Source organism: Odocoileus virginianus, chromosome 18, assembly GCF_023699985.2.
Source record: "Odocoileus virginianus isolate 20LAN1187 ecotype Illinois chromosome 18, Ovbor_1.2, whole genome shotgun sequence".
NCBI lineage: Eukaryota > Metazoa > Chordata > Mammalia > Artiodactyla > Cervidae > Odocoileus > Odocoileus virginianus.
The window spans coordinates 40,160,291-40,186,821 of record NC_069691.1 but is presented as its reverse complement, the minus strand read 5'-3'; the positions used below and the strand labels follow the sequence as shown (position 1 = coordinate 40,186,821).

Here is a 26,531-nt window from a genome sequence, read left to right as displayed (position 1 = left end):
GAGGAGTATGTGATGACAATTGGGGTGATTCTTCTCCTTCTACACTGTCACTTTAGCAAAACAAACACAACACTGACTCTTAGTTATCTATTTCTAGCCTATAAAAGTTGCCATTCTGACTCCTGCCTCTCTCTTCCATTATGGGTCCATGTGCCTTTACCTTTTACTGCTTTGTTGCATCATTTAAAATGAAATACTCCAAAAAGCCTCCACATAAATTAAACAAAGCCCATTTGATGATGATTTGAATTGTAAACAATGCCTCAAAATAAAGAGAGGTAAAGAAATGGGTAAGTAATGCATTTGCCAACTCTCAAGAAAATAATGCACTGACTTTTTTTTTTGGATAGAATAATTCAGATTAACTACTTTTTTTTTTTTAAGAGCAATCAGCACATATTATATCTAGATACCTCCTTCAGCTTTTTAAATTTTTTTTCATTTATTTTTGTTAGTTGGAGGCTAATTACTTTACAATATTGTAGTGATTTTTGCCATACATTGACATGAATCAGCCATGGATTTACATGTGTTCCCCATCCTGAACCCCCCTCCCACCTCCCTCCCCATCCCATCCCTCTGGGTCTTCTCAGTGCACCAGCCCTGAGCACTTGTCTCATGCATTCAACCTGGGCTGGCGATCTGTTTCACACTTGATAATATACATGTTTCGATTTCTCTCAGATCATCCCACCCTCACCTTCTCCCATAGAGTCCAAAAGTCTGTTCTGTACATCTGTGTCTCTTTTTCTGTTTTGCATATAGGGTTATCGTTACCATCTTTCTAAAGTCCATATATATGTGTTAGTATACTGTAATGGTCTTTATCTTTCTGGCTTACTTCGCTCTGTATAATGGGCTCCAGTTTCATCCATCTCATTAGAACTGATTCAAATGAATTCTTTTTAATGGCTGAGTAATATTCCATGGTGTATATGTACCACAGCTTCCTCATCCATTCGTCTGCTGATGGGCATCTGGGTTGCTTCCATGTCCTGGCTATTATAAACAGTGCTGCGATGAACATTGGGGTGCACGTGTCTCTTTCAGTTCTGGTTTCCTCAGTGTGTATGCTCAGGAGTGGGATTGCTGGGTCATATGGCAGTTCTATTTCCAGTTTTTTAAGGAATCTCCACAATGTTCTCCATAGTGGCTGTACTAGTTTGCATTCCCACCAACAGTGTAAGAGGGTTCCCTTTTCTCCACACCCTCTCCAGCATTTATTGCTTGTAGACTTTTGGATAGCAGCCATCCTGACTGGCGTGTAATGCTACCTCATTGTGGTTTTGATTTGCATTTCTCTGATAATGAGTGATGTTGAGCATCTTTTCATGTGTTTGTTAGCCATCTGTATGTCTTCTTTGGAGAAATGTCTGTTTAGAATTTTGGCCGATTTTTTGATTGGGTCATTTATTTTTCTGGAATTGAGCTTCAGGAGTTGCTTGTATATTTTTGAGATTAATCCTTTGTCTGTTTCTTCATTTGCTATTATTTTCTCCCATTCTGAAGGCTGTCTTTTCACCTTGCTTATAGTTTCCTTTGTTGTGCAAAAGTTTTTAAATTTAATTAGGTTCCATTTGTTTATTTTTGCTTTTATTTCCAATATTCTGGGAGGTAGGTCATAGAGGATCCTACTGTGATTTATGTCAGAGAGTGTTTTGCCTATGTTCTCCTCTAGTAGGAGTTTTATAGTTTTTGGTCTTACATTTAGATCTTTAATCCATTTTGAGCTTATTTTTGTGTATGGTGTTAGAAAGTGTTCTAGTTTCATTCTTTTACAAGTGGTTGACCAGTTTTCCCAGCACCACTTGTTAAAGAGGTTTTGTTTTTTCCATTGTATATTCTTGCCTCCTTTGTCGAAGATAAGGTGTCCATAGGTTCGTGGATTTATCTCTGGGCTTTCTATTCTGTTCCATTGATCTATATTTCTGTCTTTGTGCCAGTATCATAATGTCTTGATGACTGTGGCTTTGTAGTAGAGCCTGAAGTCAGGCAGGTTGATTAACTACTCTTAAATATGTGAATTTGTAATATTCACTAGGCTTTCCTGGTGGCTCAGTGGTAAAGAATTCATCTACCACTGCAGGAGGCACAGGTTTAATCCTTGGATTGGGAAGACCCCCTGGAGAAGGAAATGGCAACCCTCTCCAGTATTCTTGACTGGGAAATTCCATGGACAAAGGAGCCTGATGGGCTACAGTCCATAGGGTTGCAAAAGAGTTGGACCTGAGCTGGCTACTAAACAACAGCAGCAATATTCAAGTCATTTATTTCCTTAGGATACATATATATTCACTTTGCAGTGAGACCGATTATAACAGCTATCATCAAGTAAACACACACTGTCAGCATTTTATTGGAGGAGTCGCCAGTATTTGGTCTGACAGTTTACTAACATCCTCTCGAAAAAAAGACATTTGTTTTTCAGTTTTTAATCCACACTCATTGCTCAAAGTCTCAATATGAAGATTCAGATCTTTACTTGGGAGAGTCCTCAAATGCAGCCTGTGGATATATATTCCATTTTGCCCAGGAGAATGTTACTTCCAGGTAGGAAGCATGCATTTTGTTTTGTCTATCATCCAGCAGTGTCATGTGTAGAAATCCATGCATAATAGGCTCTTGTGTGTATTTTTTGTTGTCTGTAAATCACAGAACTTGTAGTAATCTCGTCTAACCTTCCAACCTCAGATTCCAGAATCTATAGAACATGGCCACTAAAGTACCTAATTTGTGTGTGTGCTAAGTTGCTTCAGTCGTGTCTGATTCTTTGCGACCCTATGAACTGTCGCCCACCAGGCTCCTCTGTCCATGGGATTCTCCAGGCAATAATACTGGAGTGGGTTGCCATGCCCTCCTCCAGGGGATCTTCCTGACCCGGGGTGGAACCCACAGAGGCAGGTTCTTTACCATTAGCAACACCTGGGAAGCCCCAAAGTACCTAGTAATTTTTAGTAAATAATATGGAATTTCTTGACTAAGCATTCTGTAGTGACTTTTACTACCTCCTTCCGATGCGTGTAACTTATATAAGAAATAAAGACAAAACTGTCCTTCTTTTGTCAGTCACAAAATTTTTGTGTCAGTGCTGTACCCTTTTCTTCAGTTTTCTGTTAAATTATTAACACTTTTGTTATGTGCAACATTGTCTTTTTATGTTTGTAAGCATTTCTAAGTTTTTTTAGGGGGAAAGTATTTACATCTCCGGGAAGATTCTCATTTCCCAAAAAGGTGAAGGCACTTCAGTTGGATCCAAGGCTAGAATCTGGGAGAAACTGAATAATCCAAGGAATTATTTTCACCAGTTAAAAATAAAGTATGAAATCATTGCCTCTACTCTCCAACACCTGTACATACAGTAGGAATAGCAATGAGGACTAAGAAGGGCATGTACAAGCTCCTGTACCAACCTACTCAAAGCTGCCTTTGGTCTTCCTGCCTATATCTCCCAAGTTAGCCAGCCACATTTAGAAAAAACCCCGATGATCTGAGTGTGGTGGTGGTGGTTTAATCACTAAGTCATGTCCATAGATTCTTAACCACTGAACCATCTGAGAAGCCCAGATAAATATCAGTAGAATCATATAAACTATTCAAAAGCAGTTACCTCTGGAAAAGAGACTATGTGTTGTGGTAGACTCTGGCTTTTTCATATAATTATGGAACTTTTAAACCAAGTGCCTCTAATTTTGGTAAAACTTTAAAATAATTTAGAAAGTATTTCTATATATGTTAAAAATCACCTAGAACTTGATTTCTGTTAAACCACAAATACTTTAGTTGTTTATTTCTAACTTGATATAGTTATAGATAATTAGATATGTAACTAATCACAAATAAATGCTGTGAACAAGCATAACATATTGTGTAGAGGAATTTATTGATATAAGATCATTAATAATTATTCTAAAAATAAGAGATCATTAATCTTGACTATTTTTAATGGTATTCACTGATTTGCATATATTAAGTTCTAATGGAAAAATATAGTAAGTATATTAATAATAGTATATTAAATTCAAATGGAATAGTTGGGACTATTTCAGGTATTCTAGTTTTATTTTACTAATCTACTTAATGATTAAAAACATTAACAAAAATCACTTTAATGATTATCTCATTATATTGGGTTATATTTGGAAAAGAAACTCTTCAATCAATGAATTTATTGCCTTTCTGTTAATATGAAAGATTTCTAACATGCTGAAATGAAAGGAGAACACTATATTGAACATATGTGTACTCTGAAGATTCTGAATAATTGCAAACTATTTTTAGATTCCTGTGTGTTCATCATGAATTTCATTCTACTTGCTCTTCCTCAGAGGTAACTACTGATTTGGGTACTTATCACTTTGATGTATGTGCTTCAATTTTATTACATGAACATATAATCCTAAAGAATAGCATTAGTTCACATTAATGTGTATTATTTATTAACATATTTTAAATTTCTGTAGTTGATGCCATACTGTCTTTTTTTTAATTAATTTATTTTTTATTGAAGGATAATTGCTTTACAGAATTATGTTGTTTTCTGTCAAACCTCAACCGGAATCAGTCATAGGTGTGTATACACACACACACACACACACACACACACACACACATCCCCTCCCATTTGAGCTTCCCTCCCATCTCTCTCCCCATCCCACCCCTAGAGGTTGATACAGAGCCCCTGTTTGAGTTTCCTGAGACATACAGCAAGTTCCCATTGGCTATCTATTTTACACATGGTAATGTAAGTTTCTGTGTTACTCTTTCCATACATCTCACCCTCTCCTCCCCTCTCCCCATGTCCACAAGTCTGTTCTCTATGTCTGTTTCTCCATTGCTGCCCTGTAAGTAAATTCTTCAATGTACTTCAATACCATTTTTCTAGATTCTGTATATATGCATTAGAATATGATATTTATCTTTCTCTTTCTGACTTATTTCACTCTGTACAATAGGTTCTGGGTTGATTCACCTCATTAGAATTGACTCAAAGGTGTTCCTCTTCATGGCTGAGTAATATTCCATTGTGTGTATGTACCAAAACTTCTTTATCCATTCATCTGTTCGTGGATATCCAGGTTGCTTCCATGTTCTAGCTATTGTAAATAGTGCTTCAATGAACAATGGGATACATGTGTCTTTTTCAATTTTAGTTTCTTCAGGGTGTATGTCGAGGAGTGGGATTGCTGGGACATATGGTGGTTTTACTCCTATTTTTTAAAGGAATCTCCGTATTGTCTTCCATAGTGGCTGTATCAATTTACATTCCCACCAACAGTGCAAGAGCAAGTACAAGAAAAGGGAATCCTTTTCTCCACACTCTCTCCAGCATTTATTGTTTGTGGACTCTTTGATGATGGCCATTTGGACTGGTGGGAGGTGATATCTCATTGTAGTTTTGATTTGCATTTCTCTAATAATGAGTGATGTTGAGCATCTCTTCATGTGTTTGTTAGCCATCTGTATGTCTTCTTTGGAGAAATGTCTGTTTAGGTCTTTTTCCCACTTTTTGATTGGGTTGTTTGTTTTTCTGGTATTGAGTTGTATGAGCTGCTTGTGTATTTTGTAAATTAATCCTTTGTCAGTTGTTTCATTTGCTATTATTTTCTTCCATTCTGAGGGTTGTCTTTTCACCTTGCTTAAAGTTTCCTTTGCTGTACAAAAGCTTTCAAGTTTAATCAGGTCCCACTTGTTTACTTTTGTTTTTATTTCTATTATTCTAGAAGGTGGGTCATAGAATATCTTGCTTTGATTTCTGTCATCAACTGTTCTGTCTGTTTTACTCTAAGAGTTTTATAGTTTCTGGTCTTACATGTAGGTCTTTAATGCATTTTGAATTTATCTTTGTGTATGGTGTTGGAAGTGTTCTAATTTCATTCTTTTACATGTAGCTGTCCAGTTTTCCCAGCATCATTTATTGAAGAGGCTGTCTTTGCCCCATTGTATATTCTTGCCTCCTTTATCAAATATAAGATAACCATAGGTGCATGGGTTTATTTCTGGGCTTTCTATCTTGTTCCATTGGTCTATGTTTCTGTTTTTGGTGACAGTACCATACTATCTTAATGACTGTAGCTTTGTAGTAAAATCTGAAATCAGGAAAGTTGATTCCTCCAGCTGCATTCTTTCTCAAGACGGCATTGGCTATTCAGGGTCTTTTGTGTTTCCATAAGTATTATGAAATTTTTTTGATCTAGTTCTGTAAAAAAGTGTCATTGGTAATTTGATAGGGTATGCATTGAATCTGTAGATTGCATTTGGTAGTATAGTGATTTTCACAATATTGATTCTTCCTAACCAGAAACATGGAATATCTATCTGTTTACATCATCTTTGATTTCTTTCTTTAGTGTCTTATAACTTTCTGTGTACAATTCTTTTGTCTCCTTAGGTAAGTTTATTCCTAGATATTGAATTCTTTTTGTTGCAATGGTGAATGGGATTGCCTCCTTAACTTCTCTTTCTGATTTTTCATTGCTAGTACATAGAAATGCAAGTGATTTCTGTGCATGGATTTTTGTATCCTGCAACTTTGCTATATTCACTGATTACACTAGGGTTGTTTTCTGATACTGTCTTTATAGTTTTCTGTGTACAGTATCATGTCATCTGCAAACAGTGAGAGCTTTACTTCTTTTCTGAACTGGATTCCTTTTCTTTTTTTCTCTGTTTGCTCTAGTTAGGACATCCAGAATTATGTTGAATAATAGTGGTGAAAGTGGACACCCTTGTCTTGTTCCTAATCTTAAGGGACTTTTTTCACCATTGAGAACAATGTTTGCTGTAGGCTTATCATATATGGCCTTTACTATGTTGAGGTAGATTTCTTCTATGACCATTTTTTGAAAAGTTAATATGGTGTATCACATTGATTGATTTGGATACATTGAAGAATCCTTGCACTCCTGAAAGAAACTCAACTTTATCATGGTATATGAGCTTTTTGATTTGTTCCTGAATTCTATTTGCTAAAATTTTGTTGAGGATTTTTGCATCTATGTTGATCAGTGAGATTGGCCTGTAGTTTTCTTTTTTTGTGTTGCCTTTGTCTGGTTTTCATATCAGGGTGATGATAGCCTCATAGAGTGAGTTTGAAAGTGTTCCTTCCTCTGCAATTTTTTGCAAGAGTTTTAGAATGATAGCATTAGCTTTTCTCTAAATGTTTGATAGAATTCTCCTATGAAGTCATTTAGTCCTGGGCTTTTGTTTTTTGGGAGATTTTTTTTATCACAGCTTCAATTTCAGTGGTTGTAATTGGGTTTTTCATAATTTCTATTTCTTCCTGGTTCAATCTGAGAAGATTGAACTTTTCTAAGAATCTGTCCTTTTCTTCCAGGTTATCCATTTTATTGCCATATAGTTGTTCATAATAGTCTCTTATAATCCTTTGTATTTCTGCATTATCTGTTGTAACTTGTCCTTTGTCATTTCTAATTTTGTTGATTTGATTCTTCTCTCTTTTTTTTCTTGATGAGTCTGGCCAAAGCTTTGTCAATTTTGTTCATTTTTTCAAAGAACCAGCTTTTAGTTTTCTTAATCTTTACTATTGTTTCTTTCATTTATTTTTCATTTATTTCTATTCAGATCCTTATGATTTCTTTCCTTCTACTAATTTTTTTTTGTTGTTATTGTTCTTCTTCTTTTTCCAGTTGTTTTAAGTGTAAAGTTAAGTAGTCTACTCAATGTTTTTCTTGTTTCTTGAGGTAGGATTGTATTGCTATAAACTTCCCTCTTAGAACTGCTTTTTTGCATCCTGTAAGTTTTGTCATGCTTTCATTTGTCATCTGTTGTGTTGTTTGTCTCTGTATGTTTATTCTTTTATTCTTGTAGTTCAGTTCAGTCAGTTCAGTCACTCAGTTGTGTCCTATTCTTTGCAACCACATAGACTGCGGCACACCAGGCCTACCTGTCCATCACCAACTCCTGAAATTTACTCAAACTCATGTCCATTGGGTCAGTGATTCCACCCCAACCATCTCATCCTCTGTCATCCCTTTCTCCTCCTGCCTTCAGTCTTTCCCAGAATCAGGGTCTTTCAAATGAGTCAGTTCTTTGCATCAGGTGGCCAGAGTATTGGAGTTTGAGCCTCAGTATCAGCCCTTCCAATGAATATTCAGGACTGATTTCCTTTGGGATGGACTGGTTGCATCTCCTAGCTGTCCAAGGGATTCTCAAGAGTCTTCTCCACACCACAGTTCAAAAGCATCAATTCTTCAGTGCTCAGCTTTCTTTATAGTCCAACTCTCACATCCACACATGACTACTGGAAAAACCATAGCTTTGACTAGATGGACCTTTGTTGCCAAAGCAATGTCTCTTCTTTTTAATATGCTGTCAGGTCTGTCATAACTTTTCTTCCAAGGAGAAAGAGTCTTTTAATTTCATGGCTGCAGTCACCATCTGCAGTGATTTTGGAGCCAAAAAAGGTCACTGTTTCCACTGTTTCCCCATCTATTTGCCATGAAGTGATGGGACTGGATGCCATGATCTTAGTTTTATGAATGTTGAGTTTTAAGCCAACTTTTCACTCTCCTCTTTCACTTTCTTCAAGAGGCTCTTTAGTTCTTCTTTGCTTTCTGCCATAAGGGTGGTGTCATCTGCATATCTGAGGTTATTGATATTTCTCCTGGCAATCTTGATTCCAGCTGTGCTTTATCTAGTCCAGCATTTCTCATGATGTACTCTGCATAAAAGTTAAATAAGCAGGGTGACAATATACAGCCTTGACGAAGTCTTTTCCTGATTTGGAAACAGTCTGTTGTTCCATGTACAGTTCTAACTGTTGCTTCTTGACCTGCATACAGATTCCTCAGGAGGCAGGTCAGGTTGTCTGGTATTCCTATCTCTTTCAGAATTATTCACAGTTTGTTGTGATCCCCACAGTCAAAGACTTTGGCATAGTCAATAAAGCAGAAGTAGATGTTTTTCTGGAACTCTCTCACTTTTCGATGATCCAGTGGATGTTGGCAATTTGATCTCTGATTCCTCTGCCTTTTCTAAAACCAGCTTGAACATCTGGAAATTCACTGTTCACATATTATTGAAGCCTGGCTCTAGGTCTTTGTTAATTGATTCTTGCATCTTCTCCATTTTGTTTTCAAGGTTTTGATCATTTTCATCGTTTCACTATCATTATCTGAATTCTTTTTCAGGTAGTTTGCCTATTTCCTCTTCATTTATTTGGACTTATGTGTTTCTAATATGTCCCTTCATTTGTGTAGTATTTCTCTGCTTTTCATTTTATATATATATATATATATATATTTTTTTTTTTTTTTAACTTATTATGTTTGAGGTCTCCGTTTCCAAGCTTCAAGGTTGAGTTCTTTCTTCCTTTTAGTTTCTGCCTTCCTAAGGTTGGTCCAGGGGTTTGTGTAGGGTGAGATCTGCACTGAGTTTTTTTGTGTGTGTGTTTGTTTTTAGTCTGATGGGCAAGGCTGAGTCAGGTGGTAATCCTGTTGCTGAGGATAGGGTTTGTATTTTTGCTTTGTATGTTGTTTAGATGAGGCATCCTGCACAGGGCTCTGCTGCTGGTTGTATGATGCCAGGCCTTGTGTTCGAGTGGTTTCCTTTGTGTGGTTTCTCACTACTTGATGCTCCCCAGGGTTAGTTCCCTGGTGGTCTTGGAGTCAGTGCTCCCACTCAAAAGACTCAGGGCTTGATCTCTGGTCAGGAATGAAGATTCCACAAGTGGTTTGTTATGGCATTAAGTGAAAGTATATAACAATTTTCTCCAAGGAGAAAAGTTTTAATTTCAAGGTGAGTCACCATCTGCAGTGATTTTGGAGTACAAAAAGTCACTGTTCATGTTACCCATTATTTGATGAAGTGATGGGATGATGCCATGATCTTAGTTTTATGAATGTTGAGCATTTAAGCAATTTCACTCCTTCACTTTTTCAGAGCTCATTAGTCTTTGACTTTCTGCATAAGGATGTGTCATATGCATATGAGTTATGATATTACTCAGGCAATCTGATCAGCTATGCTTAATCTAGTCCAGCATACTATGATGTAACTCATAAAATTAAAAAGCAGGGTGACAAATACAGCTGATGAAAGTTTTCTGATTTGGAAACTCTGTTTCCAATGTTATATGTTGATTGACCTGATACAGATTTCAAGGAGGAGTAGGTGCATGGATCTATTCTTCAGAAGTTATTCACAGTTTGTTGTGATCCCAGTCAAAGATTTGGCATAGTCAATTAAAGCTAGAGTAGAATGTTTTTGGAAACTCTCTATTTTTGATGATCATGGATGTAGGCAATGATTTGATTCTTGCTTTCTAAAACCAGTGAAATCTAAATTCAGTTACAATATATTGAAGCTGGTCTAGGTCTTTGTTAAATTAATCTTGCAATCTACCATTTTGTTTCAAGTTGATCATTATCATTTCATATATATGATACTTTCAGGTAGGTATGCCTATTTCCTCTCATTATTTGGAGGTTAGTGTTTTAATATGTCCTCAATTTGTGTAAGTAATTTCTGCTTTTATTATATATATATATAATATATATAGCTAATTTTATTATTATATTATATATATATATAAATGTTCTGACAAGATCAGCTGAGTTTGAGGGGGAATACTGACCAAGACACCAGAAAATAACCTGGAAGTATCAAAGTAAAACAACACAAAAAACCATCGAATGACAAGATTCTGATCACTAACCTGCAGAGTTCCCTGTGCAGGATGCCACCTCACCTCCCTAAGATGCACTGTGCTGATCTCTGGATCTGCTGTGGGGGCAGCTCAGATTCTAATCTGGTTCACTCCTGTGTGTTCTTGCCTCCAATGTCCACAGCTGTCAGAACTAGTGCATTTTCTTTTGTGGGAGCTCTCAATGTCTTTTTATATATTCCATAGACATTGCATCTGCCTGGTTGATTGTGTGCATTTAATCTGCAGCTTATACAGCTGGTGGGAAGGTTTTGAGTCTTCTTCCTTAGTCACTATGCCCCTGGGTTTTAATTGTGGTTTTATTTCCATCTCTGCATGTGGGTCGGCCCCTGGGGATTGCTCCTGAGGCTGCCCCCAAGGACTTGGGTCTGCCCTGTGAGGGCCAGGTGTGGAGATGGTGCAGCTGCTTGGGTCGCAGGGGTTCTGGCAGCACCAGGTACTCAGGGGGGTTGGCGGCTAGGGCAGCAGGAAATACAGTGATCTAGAAGGGGATGCCAACCAGTATTGGACAATATGCTCCAGTATTCTTGCCTGGAGAAGCCCCCCTGACAGAGAAGCCTGGCAGGCCACAGTCTATAGGATTGCAAAGATTTGGACATGACTTAAGTGATCCTGTGCACATAGACACGATTTTCTTTTTCTTTGTTTTGCCTATGGCAGCTTTGCCCCCATGAGAGTGGACTGTGAAGGTGGCGCAGCTGCTTGGCTTGCGGGGACCCTGGAAGCACAAAGTGTTCAGGGACATAGACTTCCTCCACCCCAGGAGTTATGGCCCTATTAGAGTGTTTTTTGAGCCTCTTGTAGCTGGCGATCAGAAGGCCTTTTTGGCCGATCTCCCTAGCTCTGCCGTTCACACACTTAGAGGGCTCCCTTGCCTGGGGTCCTTCTCTGTTGTTCAATGTGTCAGACACATAGAGGGGCCCCTCTGGCTGGGGTCCTACTCTGTAGATCAGCGCATCAGGCACTTAAAGGGGCACCCTGGGTGGGGTCCTACTCTGTAGATCGGAGCATCAGGCACTTAAAGGGGCACCCTGGGTGGGGTCCTACTCTGTAGATCAGTGTTTGATGGGCCAGCCTGCCTATTGTGCAGCTGCCAATGCTGGCGCCTGGGGAGAGAAGAGCTGTGGTGATGGCTCCACCTGCTACTCGTGACTCAGCAGTATCGCCTTGCTTCCATGGCTGCCCGGCTTTCCTCCACAGGCATTTCCCACCACAATCTCCTCCGTCACATCCCCTCGATCAGTCTCTCCGCAGTCAGCAGCAGCCCTCGCTCTGGGATGGCTCCACAATCTCTAAACTCCAGCTCCCAGCTGCTGCCCCTTCCAGGGGACCTGCATCCCTGTCCAGGATATGTGTGGCTGCGGCAAGGAGCGTCTGATTCTCATTCCGATTAGGCTGCCACAGGTCACCTGTTTCACTCTCAGCCTTAAATGTTTCTCCTCTCACTCAGAGAGTTGCCCGCATGTGGGGGCCAGATCCCGGCTTCAATTCCCCCACCTGCTGAGGGCAGATCCAGTCCTACCAACACTCCTGTGTGTCCCCCTAGTACCTTCATCCTACCAAGATTTGCATGGTTCTCTATGTTCTTTTCTGCTGGTCAGGTCCTCCTATCCACTCTCAGCTGGTGTTCTGCATGCATTTCTGTGTCTGAATGTGTATTCTTGATGTATCCATGGAAAGGGATGTGCTCCGCGTCCACCTACTTGTCCTCCATCTTGTTCTCTTCCCACACTGTATTTTTTTAACTAAGAATCTAGTAAAACATTTTATATAGATCTCTCAGTGTGGATACACGTAACTTGAGTTCACTTATTTTTTTTACTAGTGTTTACTACTCCAATTAATGAAAAGCCTGCTGTTTGCTACTCCAATTTATGAAAAACAACAAAAAATACTATTTTTCTATTGATAGACATTTTGCCTCTGATTTTAAGTGTTGCAATGGTCATTCTTATAAATCTTTCTCATATATAAGAAATACAATTTCCATGTTTGGAAAGGTTTCATAGATATTGCCAGTGTATGTGTAGAGATATTTTTCCAGTTTAAATTCCAAACAACATTTTATAACCCCTATTCCTACATATATCTACAGGCCATTTGTTAATATCATACTTTTTTTTCTCTGATGATGAAATAGAATATCCCATCTAATAACAGAATATCACATTTATTAAGATTAAAGTGTCATTTTACATTTTTCACATAATAATTGTCCATTATTAACGTTTACACATTTTTCATCTGAATTATGGTTCTTAGTCTATTTTTAAGTTTTCACATCTTTTTAATACTAATATACAAAAGTATATTGCATATTTTAAAAATGCCTTCTCTCATTTTTTGCCATTTTTAATTATGCATTTTAAATAATACAAATATAAATACAAGTATTAATTTTTAGCAGATCCAATTTATTAATCTTTTACTTTATTATCCTTTTTCTGTATTTTTAAAGAAATTTCACTCTCCCCCAGATTCATAAACATTTTCTAAAATTATATAGTTTTCTGTTTTATGGTAATCTTGATAATGATTTTGGGCAGTGTTATAAGCAAATGTGCATCACATTTTACATTTTTTTCTCATATGCTTTCAGAATCATTGAATAGTCTCACATTCCCAAGAAGCTTCTCTTATTTGCTTCCATTTATGTATGTCTATTTCTAACCTCTTCTTTCTTTTTTTGTGTTTTATTTGAACTATCCATGCATGAATACCTTCTGTGTTGATTAGGATAATTCTGTAATAACTCTTATTGCATCATTCCTATAGGTAGGAAAGCAGGAAGTAAGAAACTAAAACAGCCTCAATATCTGTCAATATATATGTTCAGAGTCATGCAATGGAATTCTGTTTAGTATTTAAGATGAACAAATCATAACTACATGAGTACTAACATGACTCAGTCAAGTATGCTATTGCATGATAAAAACCAGTTGGTGATAGACACTGTGAGTATAATATTTATGCAAACTTAGAACACACAATGACATATGTTATTTCTAGATATCTGGAAATGTGTAAATTATTCAGAATGATGCATAGGAATAGTGAAAAACACCTTTAGGAAAATGATTACCTATGGAGTGGAAGGAGAGAGGAATGGTTTAATTATATCTGAATCCTTTTTAATTATTTAAAGTTAAAATCTAAAGAACTATACCATTGGGTTAACATTGTACATGATAAAATATGGGTTATATCTAGATAGTAAAAACAGGTGTTTACTATCTGACCTTTTCTACACTTTTGGGATATTACCTAATTTATACAAAATAGATGGGTAGACTCTATACATGCATTTTAAATTGTAGTCAGTATTCCTTGGTTGCTGTTGTTCAGGCGCTAAGCCATGTCGCCGTCCTCTTTGTGACACCATGGACTGCAGCATGTCAGGCTCCCTTGTCCTTCACAGTTTCCAAGAGTTTGTTCAGATTCATGTTATTGAGTCAGTGATGCTATATAACCATCTCAACCTCTGCTGTCCTCTTCTCCTTTTGCCTTCAACCTTTGCCAGCATCAGGGTCTTTTCCAATAAGTCGGCTCTTCCCATCAGGTGGTCAGAGTATTGGAACTTCAGCATCAGTTCTTCCAATGAGTATTCAGGGTTGATTTCCTTTAGGATTGACTGGTTTGATCTCCTTGCAGCCGAAGGGACTCTTAAGAGTTTTCTCCAGCACTATAATTCACAAACATCAATTTATACAAAATAGGTAAACTGTATTATAGTCAGTATTCCTTGGGTGAAAATATTAAAAGAGGTGGTAACAATTCCAAGTTTACATTTTTACAGTGATTTTGCCAGGTCTGTAGTTTGCAATAACACATAATCATGTTTTTTTCTGTCTTAGCACTGCAAATAATTAGTTTATTCTTGAATCAGAAGTCCAATGTAATGTTCAGATGCCTTTAAAAAAATAGCAATTACATTTACTATAGCAATTATTAGCTCAAAATCTTATCTTAGAAATTTCTCCTCAAGTAGTAGACCCTAGTTGCCTTGTCTGTCCCAGAAGACAGTCCTGTGCTCAAAGCTGACTGGTCAGAAGATGAACCCCTAACTCAGATTTAAAATTTGGTTTTGAGGGGTAAAAGAGAGCTGCAATTTTTGAATCTGTAACAAGCTGATCATGATTCTTTAAAGGCAAGTTTCAATTAGCATCTTTAGTGAGAACCTATGAGGTCCCTATGTGGCCTGCTTTTCTGATGGCTTGTTTGGGTGGCTTTTCCTTATCTTCTGCAGTATAGCCTGTCTTCTAATAAATTTCCTGTTTGGCTTGAATTGTCCTCAGGCTGATTTTGTTATTGTTACCCAAAATAACTGTAACATACTATTAATATAGAGCATTTCACTCAGATTTATATATCAACTTTGAAATTTACTGGCTTTCGTCCTATAATTTTCTTCAAAAGGCAACACAGATATTGATTTTGGCTGTTTTACTCACTACTCACTTTAAATATATCAGCAGCATTTTCTTTTTTTTTTTTTAACCTTTTCTGTGGGTGAAGTCCAGTTTCCTCCCCTTTACCTGTTTATTTTGAGTACTATTCCATATCCTCCGTGTAAATTCTTGTTGGTATTGTATTTCATTCCTTGCAATCCTTCGTCTATTTAATGGTAGGCTCTTCTTAATTTCCACGTGTCATTTAAGACAAATAAAAATAACATATACTCATTTAAAAAATAAAAGACTGTCCATCCTTTCTTAAAGAAGCTAAGATTGTTTAAATGGTTTAGTTTTGAAAGCAGTAATTTAATGTTTCCATTAAGAGTAAATTTGCTGTCTCTAGTTAATGGCAGTTTTTGTTTCCTCTTGTTGATGGAAGTCTGATTTTGAAATTTATATCAGAAAAATGCAACATTCAAGAGGATCTCTTCCCAATGTGTTTTTATTAAATGAATTACTAAACTTCTTCACATATAAATATTTCTGTAACTTACCAAAACTTGTGAAAGAGGAAGAAGAAAAAAGAAAGGTTATAGAATAGATACATGCCTCATTTGTACATTAGTCACATAGTGATTAGATAGAGAAAACACTTGATTTTTTACATAAACTAATTGGAAACCAGTTTACCACTTAACTCTGGGCTCTAGCAATAAGCAGTATGATATGTAAAGACAATGGACGCATGTTTATTATCAAAGGCTCACACTATCTATTTTTATTTTTCTAGCAAGGCTTCACTCAGAGTTATTTGATGGATTTGGTTTGCACCACCAGATTTTCCAAGTTGGTTTCCCTACAGTTTTGAGATATTTGATGGAGATTCAAGGGTAAGCTTCTAAATGAAATTTAGGATGACTATAAAACTTCTTGAGGCTATGAAGTCAAATATGCAGATATTTGACCTCATTAGCATTCTGCTTACCTACACTGAGCTGGTCTATCAAAGCCATATTTATGCCAAATGAAGAGTAATGGGTCTGCAGGTCTTTTCCCTTTTCACATTTCCCTTAATTTATCAAGGTATTTTACTCTCGGTTAAGAGCAAATTGGTTTACTTTGATGGATTAAAATTACATATTTCATGATTTCTATCTGCTTAACTTTAAACTCATCGTGTAGACTTTAGTGCTCATTTTCTTATCTGTAAAATGGGAATGATGCTAGTTATAGTACTTACCACATAGGTTTCTTATAAGAATAAAATTAGCTAATATGTGAAAAGTACTTATAGTAATGGTGATTTCTATTAATTATTAGGTTGACCAAAAAGTTCATTCAAGTTTGTACATAGCATCTTACGAAAAGCCCAACGGAACTTTTTGGCCAACCCAATACGTAACACTATGTTGGTTATTATAATGAACATTTTAATCAAATATACCTTCTTTTTTGGTCTCATAATCACTACCCTAATTGAACTTCTTCACTCAATCTTTGATCAGTTGCCTAAGTCCCCTACACTACAGCCTGGATCTTGTATTCCTTACAGAAAACCTTTTGCATCATACGGATTCTAAGTCAACTCAGACACAAGTGAATTTTGGCTTCCTCATTTGTAGCCTCGTGACACTGGGGAAGTTATCTATCTCCAATGAATTGCAGATTTGTCCAATACAGATTCAATAAATCTATGAAGTATAAAGGTTCTTATGAAGACTTAACATACAGAATGCACACCTACACAGAGTAAGAGAATCTTTGGCAAATCTCTAAGTGTATTTTTTCTTATTAAGATCTCTCTAAAAGTTAGTTATGTATCTATTTATTTTTGGCTGTGCTGGGTCTTTGTTGGTGTGTGCAGACTTTCTCTAGCTGCAGCGTGTGGGCTTCTCATTGCAGGCTAATTCTAATTGTGTGCTGCTCTCTAGCTGTGGACCATAGGCTCTAGGCACACAGGCTTCAGTAGATGTGGCCCAGCAGCTTAGCTGCCCCATGGCATATGGCATCATCCTGGACCGGGGATCGAATCCATGTCCCTTCATTGGCAAGCAGATCCTTAACCATTGTACCACCAGGGAGGTCCTCTGAGTATGTTTCTTTCTCACTCTGGCTGGCATTTAAGGACTACTACCAAGACTTTGTTTTTTTTTTTTCCATTTCCCACTCTTCCTTTACTTTCACTGCCTAATCTGCCCTCCCTATGTATAGTAAGTAAAAAGTTCTTTAATATGTTTAAATCAACCAATCCCAGATTTTTTTTTTAAATCTATCTTTTTACCGTGCTTTCCCACATATTGTACTACCTCTATCCTAAGCCCAGAATGTTTTCTACACTTATTTTTACAGACCTACTGCCTTTCCTTCCTTTCAGAACTTGCAAATTGGTAACCCTCTGGGAGATATGTTTTATTGGGGCAGTCCAATTTTTTTAATTGAATGGGAATGCCTTTAGGTAAAGTAAGAAATCCACAGTGCCCTGTAATAACCATGATTCCTTCACATATTTAGGCCTCCTGCCTGGCCCCTGAAGTCACTGGGTTTATCACTGGAACTCCTTCTCTTAATTAAAGTTAGCCTAAAAGAATCACTACCTTGTCTGCCTCCCCTCAATTCAATTAAAATTTTATTGGCCCCTTTATACTATCTGACATAGGCAGAAAAAGTGAGTTTGGGAGTAAGACAGAATTGATTTTAATCTCTGCAGCTAATAATTGGATGACTTATAGCAAGACTTCCTTATTACACAGTGAAGAAAGCAATTCTCATATGCAAATCACAATTCTCTTCAGTTTGTTTTGAGAACTACATAAAGGACATATCTAAGATAACCAGCACACTGCCTGGTCCCAAATAAGTAATATATAGATATTAATAGACCCTCTGAATCTGTTTGCTAATTTATTATGTGTGGATATTGAAATTAGGTAATCATCCATGTCCTCTTTCTAGCTCAAAAACAGTAGGAGTCCCATGGAATTCCCAATGTTACATTTTAAGTATCCTATCTCTTGTGATTTTTTTCTCACTATAATATAGTAAATCTAATGTAATACTCTTTGTTCCTGAATATTATATTTCAGTGTACACCTGATTACTACCTTGACATTTCTGATGTTATACCGATAATTAGTTTGCTATTTTTCTTTTTTTTGGTGGAAGTTTTCCTTTTAGTAGACTAGAGGTTACAATTTTTGATTGAGACCTAGCTTTTGACTGAAACTCACTCTGGTTGAGTTTTAGTGACTCTAAGAGAGAACTCACCTGGAGAGTTCCATGGACAGAGAAGCCTGGCAGGGTGCAGTCCATGGAGTCACAAAGAGACGGACACGACTGAGCAACTAACATGGCCAGGGTGAGAGCAGATATTATTAATAGGCCAGGTGAGAAGATCCCATCTAGTGATATTGTGAGTAGACAGAACAGGACTGAACTCTCTTCTAAAATAAATTTCCTAGGGGTCATCCAATCAGAGCCTTGGAGTGGAGAAATCCACCAAAGTAATTAGAAGTATTAGATACTGGTCACTGACAAACCCAAGAATTGGGTTGGTTTTTAAAACTAGCATAGGACTGTGTCCATGATAGAAAACATTTGATTTATATGCAGATATCCAAGAAGTCAAGAAATCATTATAAATGATCATACAAATCGGGCCCAAGATCTTGGGCAGGCATCTACTTCTGATGTTGTCTCCTTCTTGTCCTGGTGTGAGTGTAGCTCTTCCTCTATTTGAGCATTGTTTTAAAGTGCGTTTGAGATCAGCAGCCCCCTCTGTAGTCCAGTCTGGTGCAGGGGCCCTTTTTACATGAGAAATATGAATCCTTTCAGTATCAGTATACATGAGCTAGCCAAGAGTACCTGATAAAAAGTCTTCCCATCCAGTTTGGAGACAGTCCCTTAAATTACGTCTTTTTTCAATCCCGGTTGTAGGTTGTGAGTCATCTGATCTTTGTCCAAAGATAGATTAGTGAGATAAACTTCAGAAACAGAGTGTCCTTAAATAATTCAATTACATTTTATAATGATGTAGCAAAACAGCAAAGAGCTATCCGGAAATTAGTCTTAGTAGATACAGATCTCTATTAATACAACTGGGATTTAATGTTCATCTTGCTCTAACAGTTTCTGGCTTTTTTGTGGAGAGAAAGAGAGAAGGCTACTAGCATTGCGAGAGTGCCCATTGCAGACTCCCTGGTGGGTCCTTGCAAACACCACTGACTCTCCTTGATGGAAGACTTCCCTGGTGGCTCAGATAAAGTGTCTGCCTACAATGCGGCAGACCCGGGTTCAATCCCTGGGTCGGGAAGATCTCCTGGAGAAGGAACTGGCAACCCACTCCAGTATTCTTGCCTGGAAAATCCCACGGACAGAGGAGCCTGGTAGGGTACAGTCCATGGGGTTGCAGAGAGCTGGACACGACTGAACGACTTCACTTTTGCTTTCACAGCCGATGGAGTAGAAGTGTGTGAACAGACAAGTGGGTGGTCTACTTCAGAGAGGGTTCAATATACCTGGAACATCAGTCAGTGAGTTTTACAGAGGTCAGGGCGGGGATTCTGTGAACCCAACACCTACTAAGTGCAAGTCACTCAACAGAGCTGTCACTGCTGAGATCTAAGATTCCCAGATACAGCCATTTTTAATGTGAATTTTTTTTTAATGAGATTTTTTAATCTGCTCAATAAGAGCAGGCGACTGTATTTGATAAAAATGAGCTCATCAAACCTATGCCATCATCACCAATTATTAAAGTTTCTTTTTGCTGGGATCATCATCGTTTGTTTTTATGATTTAACAAAGGAATCAAGATCACACTGACTTGAAGTATGTTGCTAGGTGCTGCCCTCTGGCCAAGTTCTAATGTGTGAATGACTAGTTTGAAATTGGTGAAGCAACACCGAGTTTTACATTATTGATTAAAGGCAAGGAAATATATTTTATTTAAAATGAACTGTTCTGCATTCTCTCAAGAATTTTTAATGCTTTGTATGCAGTGTTATATAAAAAACATGTAGACTTATGCTAAAAATGGAAGAATTAAGTAGGAGATTTTATAGATTCATATATCTACATTTTTTGTTGTTAATACATTTTTGTCACCATTTCTGGGTTTAAACTAAAATATCCATAACAATTCAGAAGCATTCTGAAAATGAGTGTTGCTCAGTTCCAAGTGGCCTCCTTTCACTAAATTATTCAGTGCTCTACATAAATGTGTCAAATTTATTCACAGGGCATAAATGAGATCTAGTGCTTGATAATCCAGAACTGCTTTTTTAAATAATGAATAAAATCATTTAAAGACATTGAAAGAAGGATACCAAGTAGCCCTTAAAACTTTCTCTTGGCTCCAGAACTGTACTGTTCTACAGTTATATATCAACATAAAGGAGATTTATAAGAATTTGATTATAAGCTAAATAAAGCATAGGTTTAAACAGTCATTAGATTGATCAACTTGTAAGTGGGACATTCAGAGGCTTGTTAAATCTGTTAAAGACACCTGGATAACTTTGATACTTGGAAGTCTTATGTTCCTTTTTTTGTTTTTATATGCAGTTGTCATTTCCTCATATAGCACATATATCATTTGACATCTTATTTGCATTTTAAAAGGGTCTGCTCCCTTCTCCCCCCAGGTTTATCTACCCTGGAACATTTGACAAAGGACACATTTTCTTTTCTTTTTTGCAACTACATATATTCTTTATTGAAGGTGTGCATTTTAAATTAATTTCAGGTGTCCAACATAGTGATCCAGTAATCAAATATATTAAAAATGGCCATCACAAGTCTATTAAAATCTGCCACTACATAAAATAATCACAGTACGTGCTCAGTCGCTTCCAACTCATGGCAACCCCACAGACTAGAGCCCACCAGGTTCTTCTGTCCACGGGATTTCCCAGGCAAGAATAGTGGACTGGGCTGCCATTTCCTCCTCCAAGGGAGTTTCCTGACCCAGGGATCAAACTCACATCTCCTGCATTGGCAGGCAAATTCTTTACCACTGAGCCACCTGGGAATCCCAAAATAATTACAGTAATATTGACTATATTCTTATGTTGTGTATTGTGTTCCCATAAGTCATAACTAGGAATTTACATTTTCTTGTATTTGTCCCTGAAGCCTACTTCTCCCCCCGTACTCGCCTCATGACCGCTGTTTTTATTCTCTTCATTTAGCTTCTCTTTCTCCTCCTTTCTGCACTTTCCTTGAATGCCCTCTACTTTCTACGTACAGGACTTTTGTATGAAGTGGAGTCTACTGAAGCTTTAGGGATGTTTTTTCAAATGTGTGGTATCAGCACCCTCTCACCCACAGCAATACTGCTGAAATGCAAAAATCCTAACCCCTGAACTCAGGGCTGCTTCCAAGAATTAATCCTTGGGGATCCTAGCTAATGACTTCCCAGGTGGTTCAACGGTAAACAATCTGCCTGCAATGCAGGAGACACAGGAGACGTGGGTTCAATCCCTGGGTCAGGGAAATGCCCTGGAGTAGGAAATGACAACCCATTCAGTATTCTTATTTGGGAAATCCCATACGGAGGAAGCTGGGACAGACTACAGTCCATGGGTTCGCAGAGTCAGACTGGAGTGAGTGACAGCATACACCACACACCCTACGCACTCTATTCTTGGTTTACTAACAATCTGTATTTGCAACAGGTGCCTCAGATGATTCTTAATCATACTAAAGAGAACTCTTTGGGGTCAATCAGAGGTGAGGGCAGAAAGGATCATCTGTCTAAATGAGCATAAAATGTAAAACATTTAAATTTGATTCTTAGGCATCCTTGTGTGGATGCTTTCTGGCATCCAGGGCACACAGATGTCTCAGAGAGCCACATTCTCTTTAGGGTTCTCTGGTAGATGTGGAGATGTGCTGCCCAGGTTCTGCTTCAAGGAAGGCCTTGCTGTCCAGCTGCAAGGAGAGCTTGATAGCTCTCCTTGCAGCTGCACGTGCTTCAGGCTCCACTCTCACTGGAGAGGGTGCCTCGCTCCACCTCTTGCGCTTCCAGCACCTGGTTTCTGAGCAAGCCAGAAACGACCATTTCAGCCTGTTGTGAATCAACTTTCTCAGGCTGTCTCCACTCTGGAGTCCCCGCCTGAGGTTTTGTTTCCCGCATCACATTTTGGCTTCTTTCCTTGCCTAATCCCATCCTTACCTTTCTTTTCATAGATGTTAATACCCAGTGAACATCTTGCACTGAAAACACCATTTTAGCATCTGCTAGAGAACCCAATATGTAACAGTCTTCATCAAGAGTAACACTGTAGCAGCTTTTCCCCTCCTCTGAAAATAGCTCATCTCAGGTCCCTGGGCCTCTCTCAACCAAGAAGACAGGTTTCTAATATTTCTCTTCCTTTAGAATATGCAGTTCTTCTAAATTTTAAGTTGAAAAATTCAGCACTGGTACTGACTTTCCATATTGAAGAACCCAATGGGCAGGTTCTATTTTTCTAATCCCAACTTGGCCAGCTACTCCTTGCAGTGATTTTTGCTGTCTACCAAGGAAATGGCATCAGTTTGTTTTTTAAGAAGCATTTCTGGGCATTTGTGTCAGAGGAATGAGAGCATGATTGTTGCTTCCCCCAACTCTCTTACTTTGTTTTATGTGTAATTAATAAACATGGCTTCTGAGACCTCTGTATGATGCTGAAAATTAAGTAACCACACATGAAATTTTCTTCCCTATCTGGAAAGTCGACTCAATCATTCTCCTTGTTTTTCCATCCATGATGCTGTCTTGAGAATCTGTTCTTCTGCTGGTAGCTGTTATTCTGAAAGTGGAGTTTCTGATTAATTAAGCCATTCTCATCAGGACCACTTAACTTAACCAAATTACATAAACCTGTGTTGGAAAAGTGCCCCTCCTCCTTAGGAGAAGCACCTGTTTTTAACTTCACCGCTGTGCATGGGCTAAGTGACCAGTTTGTGTCTGACTCTTCCCGACCCTGTGGACTGTAGCCTGCCGTCTCCTCTGTCCATGGGGTTCTCCAGGCAAGAATAATGGAGTGGGTTGCCATGCCCACCTCCAGGAATTTCACTGCTGAGCCAAAGCTATTCTCCATCTTGAAAAGGTCACAGAGTTTCTTTCAGTATTCTAGGTAAGTTAACTACTAAATTCCTCCACTGACTTCTGGACATTATCTTAGATAATGGGATGAAATGGTTTTCTGTTGGGAAATATTGCATAGCTTCAGTTGTTTTTACCTTTATTTTGGTATGAACTTGCCTCTTAGGTAGGTAGGAAAATAAAGCCATAAGAAATGAAAGACTCTTTTTGATGGAAACATGAGAAAAACAAAAGTTTATAAGGATTCAGGGCTCAGAGCAATAGGTTAAGTAAATATCCACCTGGGCAAGATCCCAGCCAATGACATTGTGATGACAAGGGGCAGATTGGAACACTTTCTGATGGCAAAACAAACCTCATCTTGCTGAGACATAGATTTTTTTTTTTAATATTTATTTTTGACTATGATGGGTCTTCATTGCTGCGCCCAGACTTCTCATTGCAGTGGGTTTTCTTGCCGCAGAACATGGGCTCTAGGGTGAGTGGGTTCTGTAGTTGTGGCATCAGGCCCAGTTGTTCTACGGCATGTGGGATCTTCCTGGACCAGGGATCAAATTCTGTCCCCTGCATTGACAGCAGATTCCCAACCACTGGGCCACCAGGGAAGTCCCTCAGATATAGATTTAACCTAATTTTTAAACTGTAAGCTTAGTGGGGTGATGATGGCACCTAGACACTTTTATTGCCTAAGTCCTACTGACTGAGATCATTCCTTGATTAAACAGATATAAAATTGTTACTGAGAGTGATTGTTTTTCTATTTCATGTGGAAGATAATGGCAAAGAGGACTGAGAAATGGTATAGAAAGTGAGTTCATCATGGCTGTAGCCACATGTGATAGTTATGGAAAAGGCAATAAGGCAAGGGTTTGCTTCTTCAGACTTGTGTTATTTCTTTTGGGTTTGAAATCACTCCCTCCATCCACAGATCATAATCCAAGCTTTCTTTCTAGAAACGCTTGTCAAATTTTGCAGCGTCACTGGATAAGAGAAAAGGATGAGATAAAAATGAGTCAGGCATCCTGTTGAAGTGTATCCAGCTAGTGAAGCCTGTGGGATCTCATATTGTTTACCAGCTGCTTCCGCATTCTCTGTTGAATCTGGACTCATTTTACAGCTAGAGTTGAAATTAGCAATTCACATTGCATGCTCGCCAGATGCTATTGAGGAATGTGAAGGAGACAGCCACATAATCACACTGAAAACAGAATTTGAAGATCACCTTGTCCTGTTAGCATCCGGGACTCGGTGAAACAAGATGACTGATTTATCTGTGCACCCCATACCCTTATTAAATAAGCAGAGATGAGAACACAAGCATGATATTACACAACAGTGTCATTGGTGTGAGTCACAATACCTGTAATTTCATATTACATTGTCTAGCTCCAACAGGTGGCACAGTCCGGCAGATGGTATGAGGATTTATTTACAAGGTTCACTGTTTCTTGAAAACTGCTTGCCTTTGTTTTGTTTTTTTTTCTAAAATTTCATGTGTGTGTATGCTCATATCCAATTGTATTCATATATTAAAATATAAAGAGTGCTTGTTTATTTTTTTAGGCTATAAATGCCATATAGATTCAGAATGGTAATAACTCTCTGATAGTTTTTTCTATTAATATTCATTCAACATTCACTCAAACATTTCTGAACACATATGTGCCAGGTACTACTTATTATAGATTTAAACTTAGGATATATTAATACCATAGAAGTTTCATCATTATGCTGTTTACATGCTGATAAAATAAACCACTCTAAAATAGATCTTACTTAAAATCAATGTTGTCTCAATATTGCACCATAACCTTTTTTAGAATGGTATTACCTGATGTGTTTTCTTTTGATATCTTTCACTTCAAACTTCTTGAAGGAAACTTTATGTTTGGGTGTGTCTCCTATAAACATAGCTTTAAAAAAAGACATTTGAAAAATCTCTGACTTAAAACTTGGAAGTTTTATCCATCCACCACATTTTTTTTGAGAATAATTACCTATTTGGATATGTTGCCTGATTTTGTGTATATTTTTTCCTCTGCTATTCTTTCTTTGATTTTTAAAATTATTTTCTCTTTCTTTTTTGGAGTCCTTTTCTTGATACTCCTTTATACCCTGGTAATTTGAAGTTTTTATTCTATTTTTATTCTTTTAGTGAGAGTCTTAAATCTAATGATTTAATACTTAAGAAATGCTTGTCCTAACCATGTCTAAAATTAACGGATATCTATCTACCTTGTCCTCTTCCAAATACAAAGACCTTAGAATCTTTTCAATTAATCATCTGTCCCATTTTTCATGTCTTTGTGTGTGTGTGGGGGGGTGTGTAGGAAAGTTTGCTTTATTTCAGATGCAGGCAACTGGTGTGGAGGACTGGGAGAGGGGGCAGGAGTGGAGAAAGGGAGATTTCTGTCCAAAGGCCAATTCCCACCCTCCTATCCACCCTACCCCACCTCACCACACCCCCCAACTACTGACATTCAACCAGGCAAGAATTTTTATAGAAAGAGGGAGGGGGCTACATTTAGAAACAGTATGGTCATCTCTGTCCTATCTCTATTTTGAATATAAGCCCTTAAACTGAGCCATTATTTTCAATCCTTTTTATAACCAATACATTCATTAACTTATTTGCTTGCTATTGTATTTTACACTCAGCATTTTCTTCTGAGTTAAATTTATTCTGTTGAAGTATTTCTGGTAGCACTTCCTTCAGTGAGATCTATGAGTGCTGCATTCTCTGCATTTGACTGAAAATGTCTATTTTGACCTCGTTCTTGGAAAGTCCAACTGGATATACAATTCTAGAGTGACAGATCTTTTCCTTCTACACATTAAACGTATACTTCCCTTGTCTTCTCTCCTCTATTGAGGTTGATTGTAGGACTGTTTCAATATAGTAGTCATTATTTTTTAGGAATTTTAGGAGGGTTTCTTTAATTTAGGAAGTTTTTTTTTATTAATGAAATGTTTGAAGTATAGATTTATCCTTCATTTATCACATTTGATACTCATTGCTTTGCTTCAGAACTCATGCCTTTCTTCAATTATGGATAATTTTGATTCCTTTGTGCTTTTTTTTTAAAAATAAATTTATTCTTTTAATTATTTTATTTATTTGGTGGCACCAGATCTTAGCTGTGGCACACGTGATCTTTTACCTTCAGTGCGTCTTATGGATCTAGTTTCCTGACCATGGCTGGAGCCTGGGCCCCCTGCATTGGGAACACAGAGTCTTAGCCACTGGACCACCAGCAAAGTTCCCATTTCCACCTTTAATATTGCTTCTCCCTCTCCTCTTCTCTCTATTCTCTTATTGAATTAATGTTGTACATGCATTATTACTTTTCATCATATCCTTCCCTTC

General features: G+C 37.7%; 1 protein-coding gene across 7 annotated transcripts in view; it reads left to right on the top strand.

The window, feature by feature from the left end:
• LINGO2 (leucine rich repeat and Ig domain containing 2) overlaps nt 1–26,531 on the top strand; it is a 1,346,710-nt gene that overhangs the window by 683,574 nt on the left and 636,605 nt on the right. Inside the window, exon 1 of one of the 7 annotated variants that reach the window (XM_070480607.1) lies at nt 15,888–15,968. The exons of the other annotated variants lie outside the window; for them this stretch is intronic. The gene's annotated coding sequence lies outside the window, so the exon portion shown is untranslated. Of the gene's footprint in view, nt 1–15,887; nt 15,969–26,531 lie in introns of those variants that run through there. 7 annotated transcript variants of the gene reach the window in all.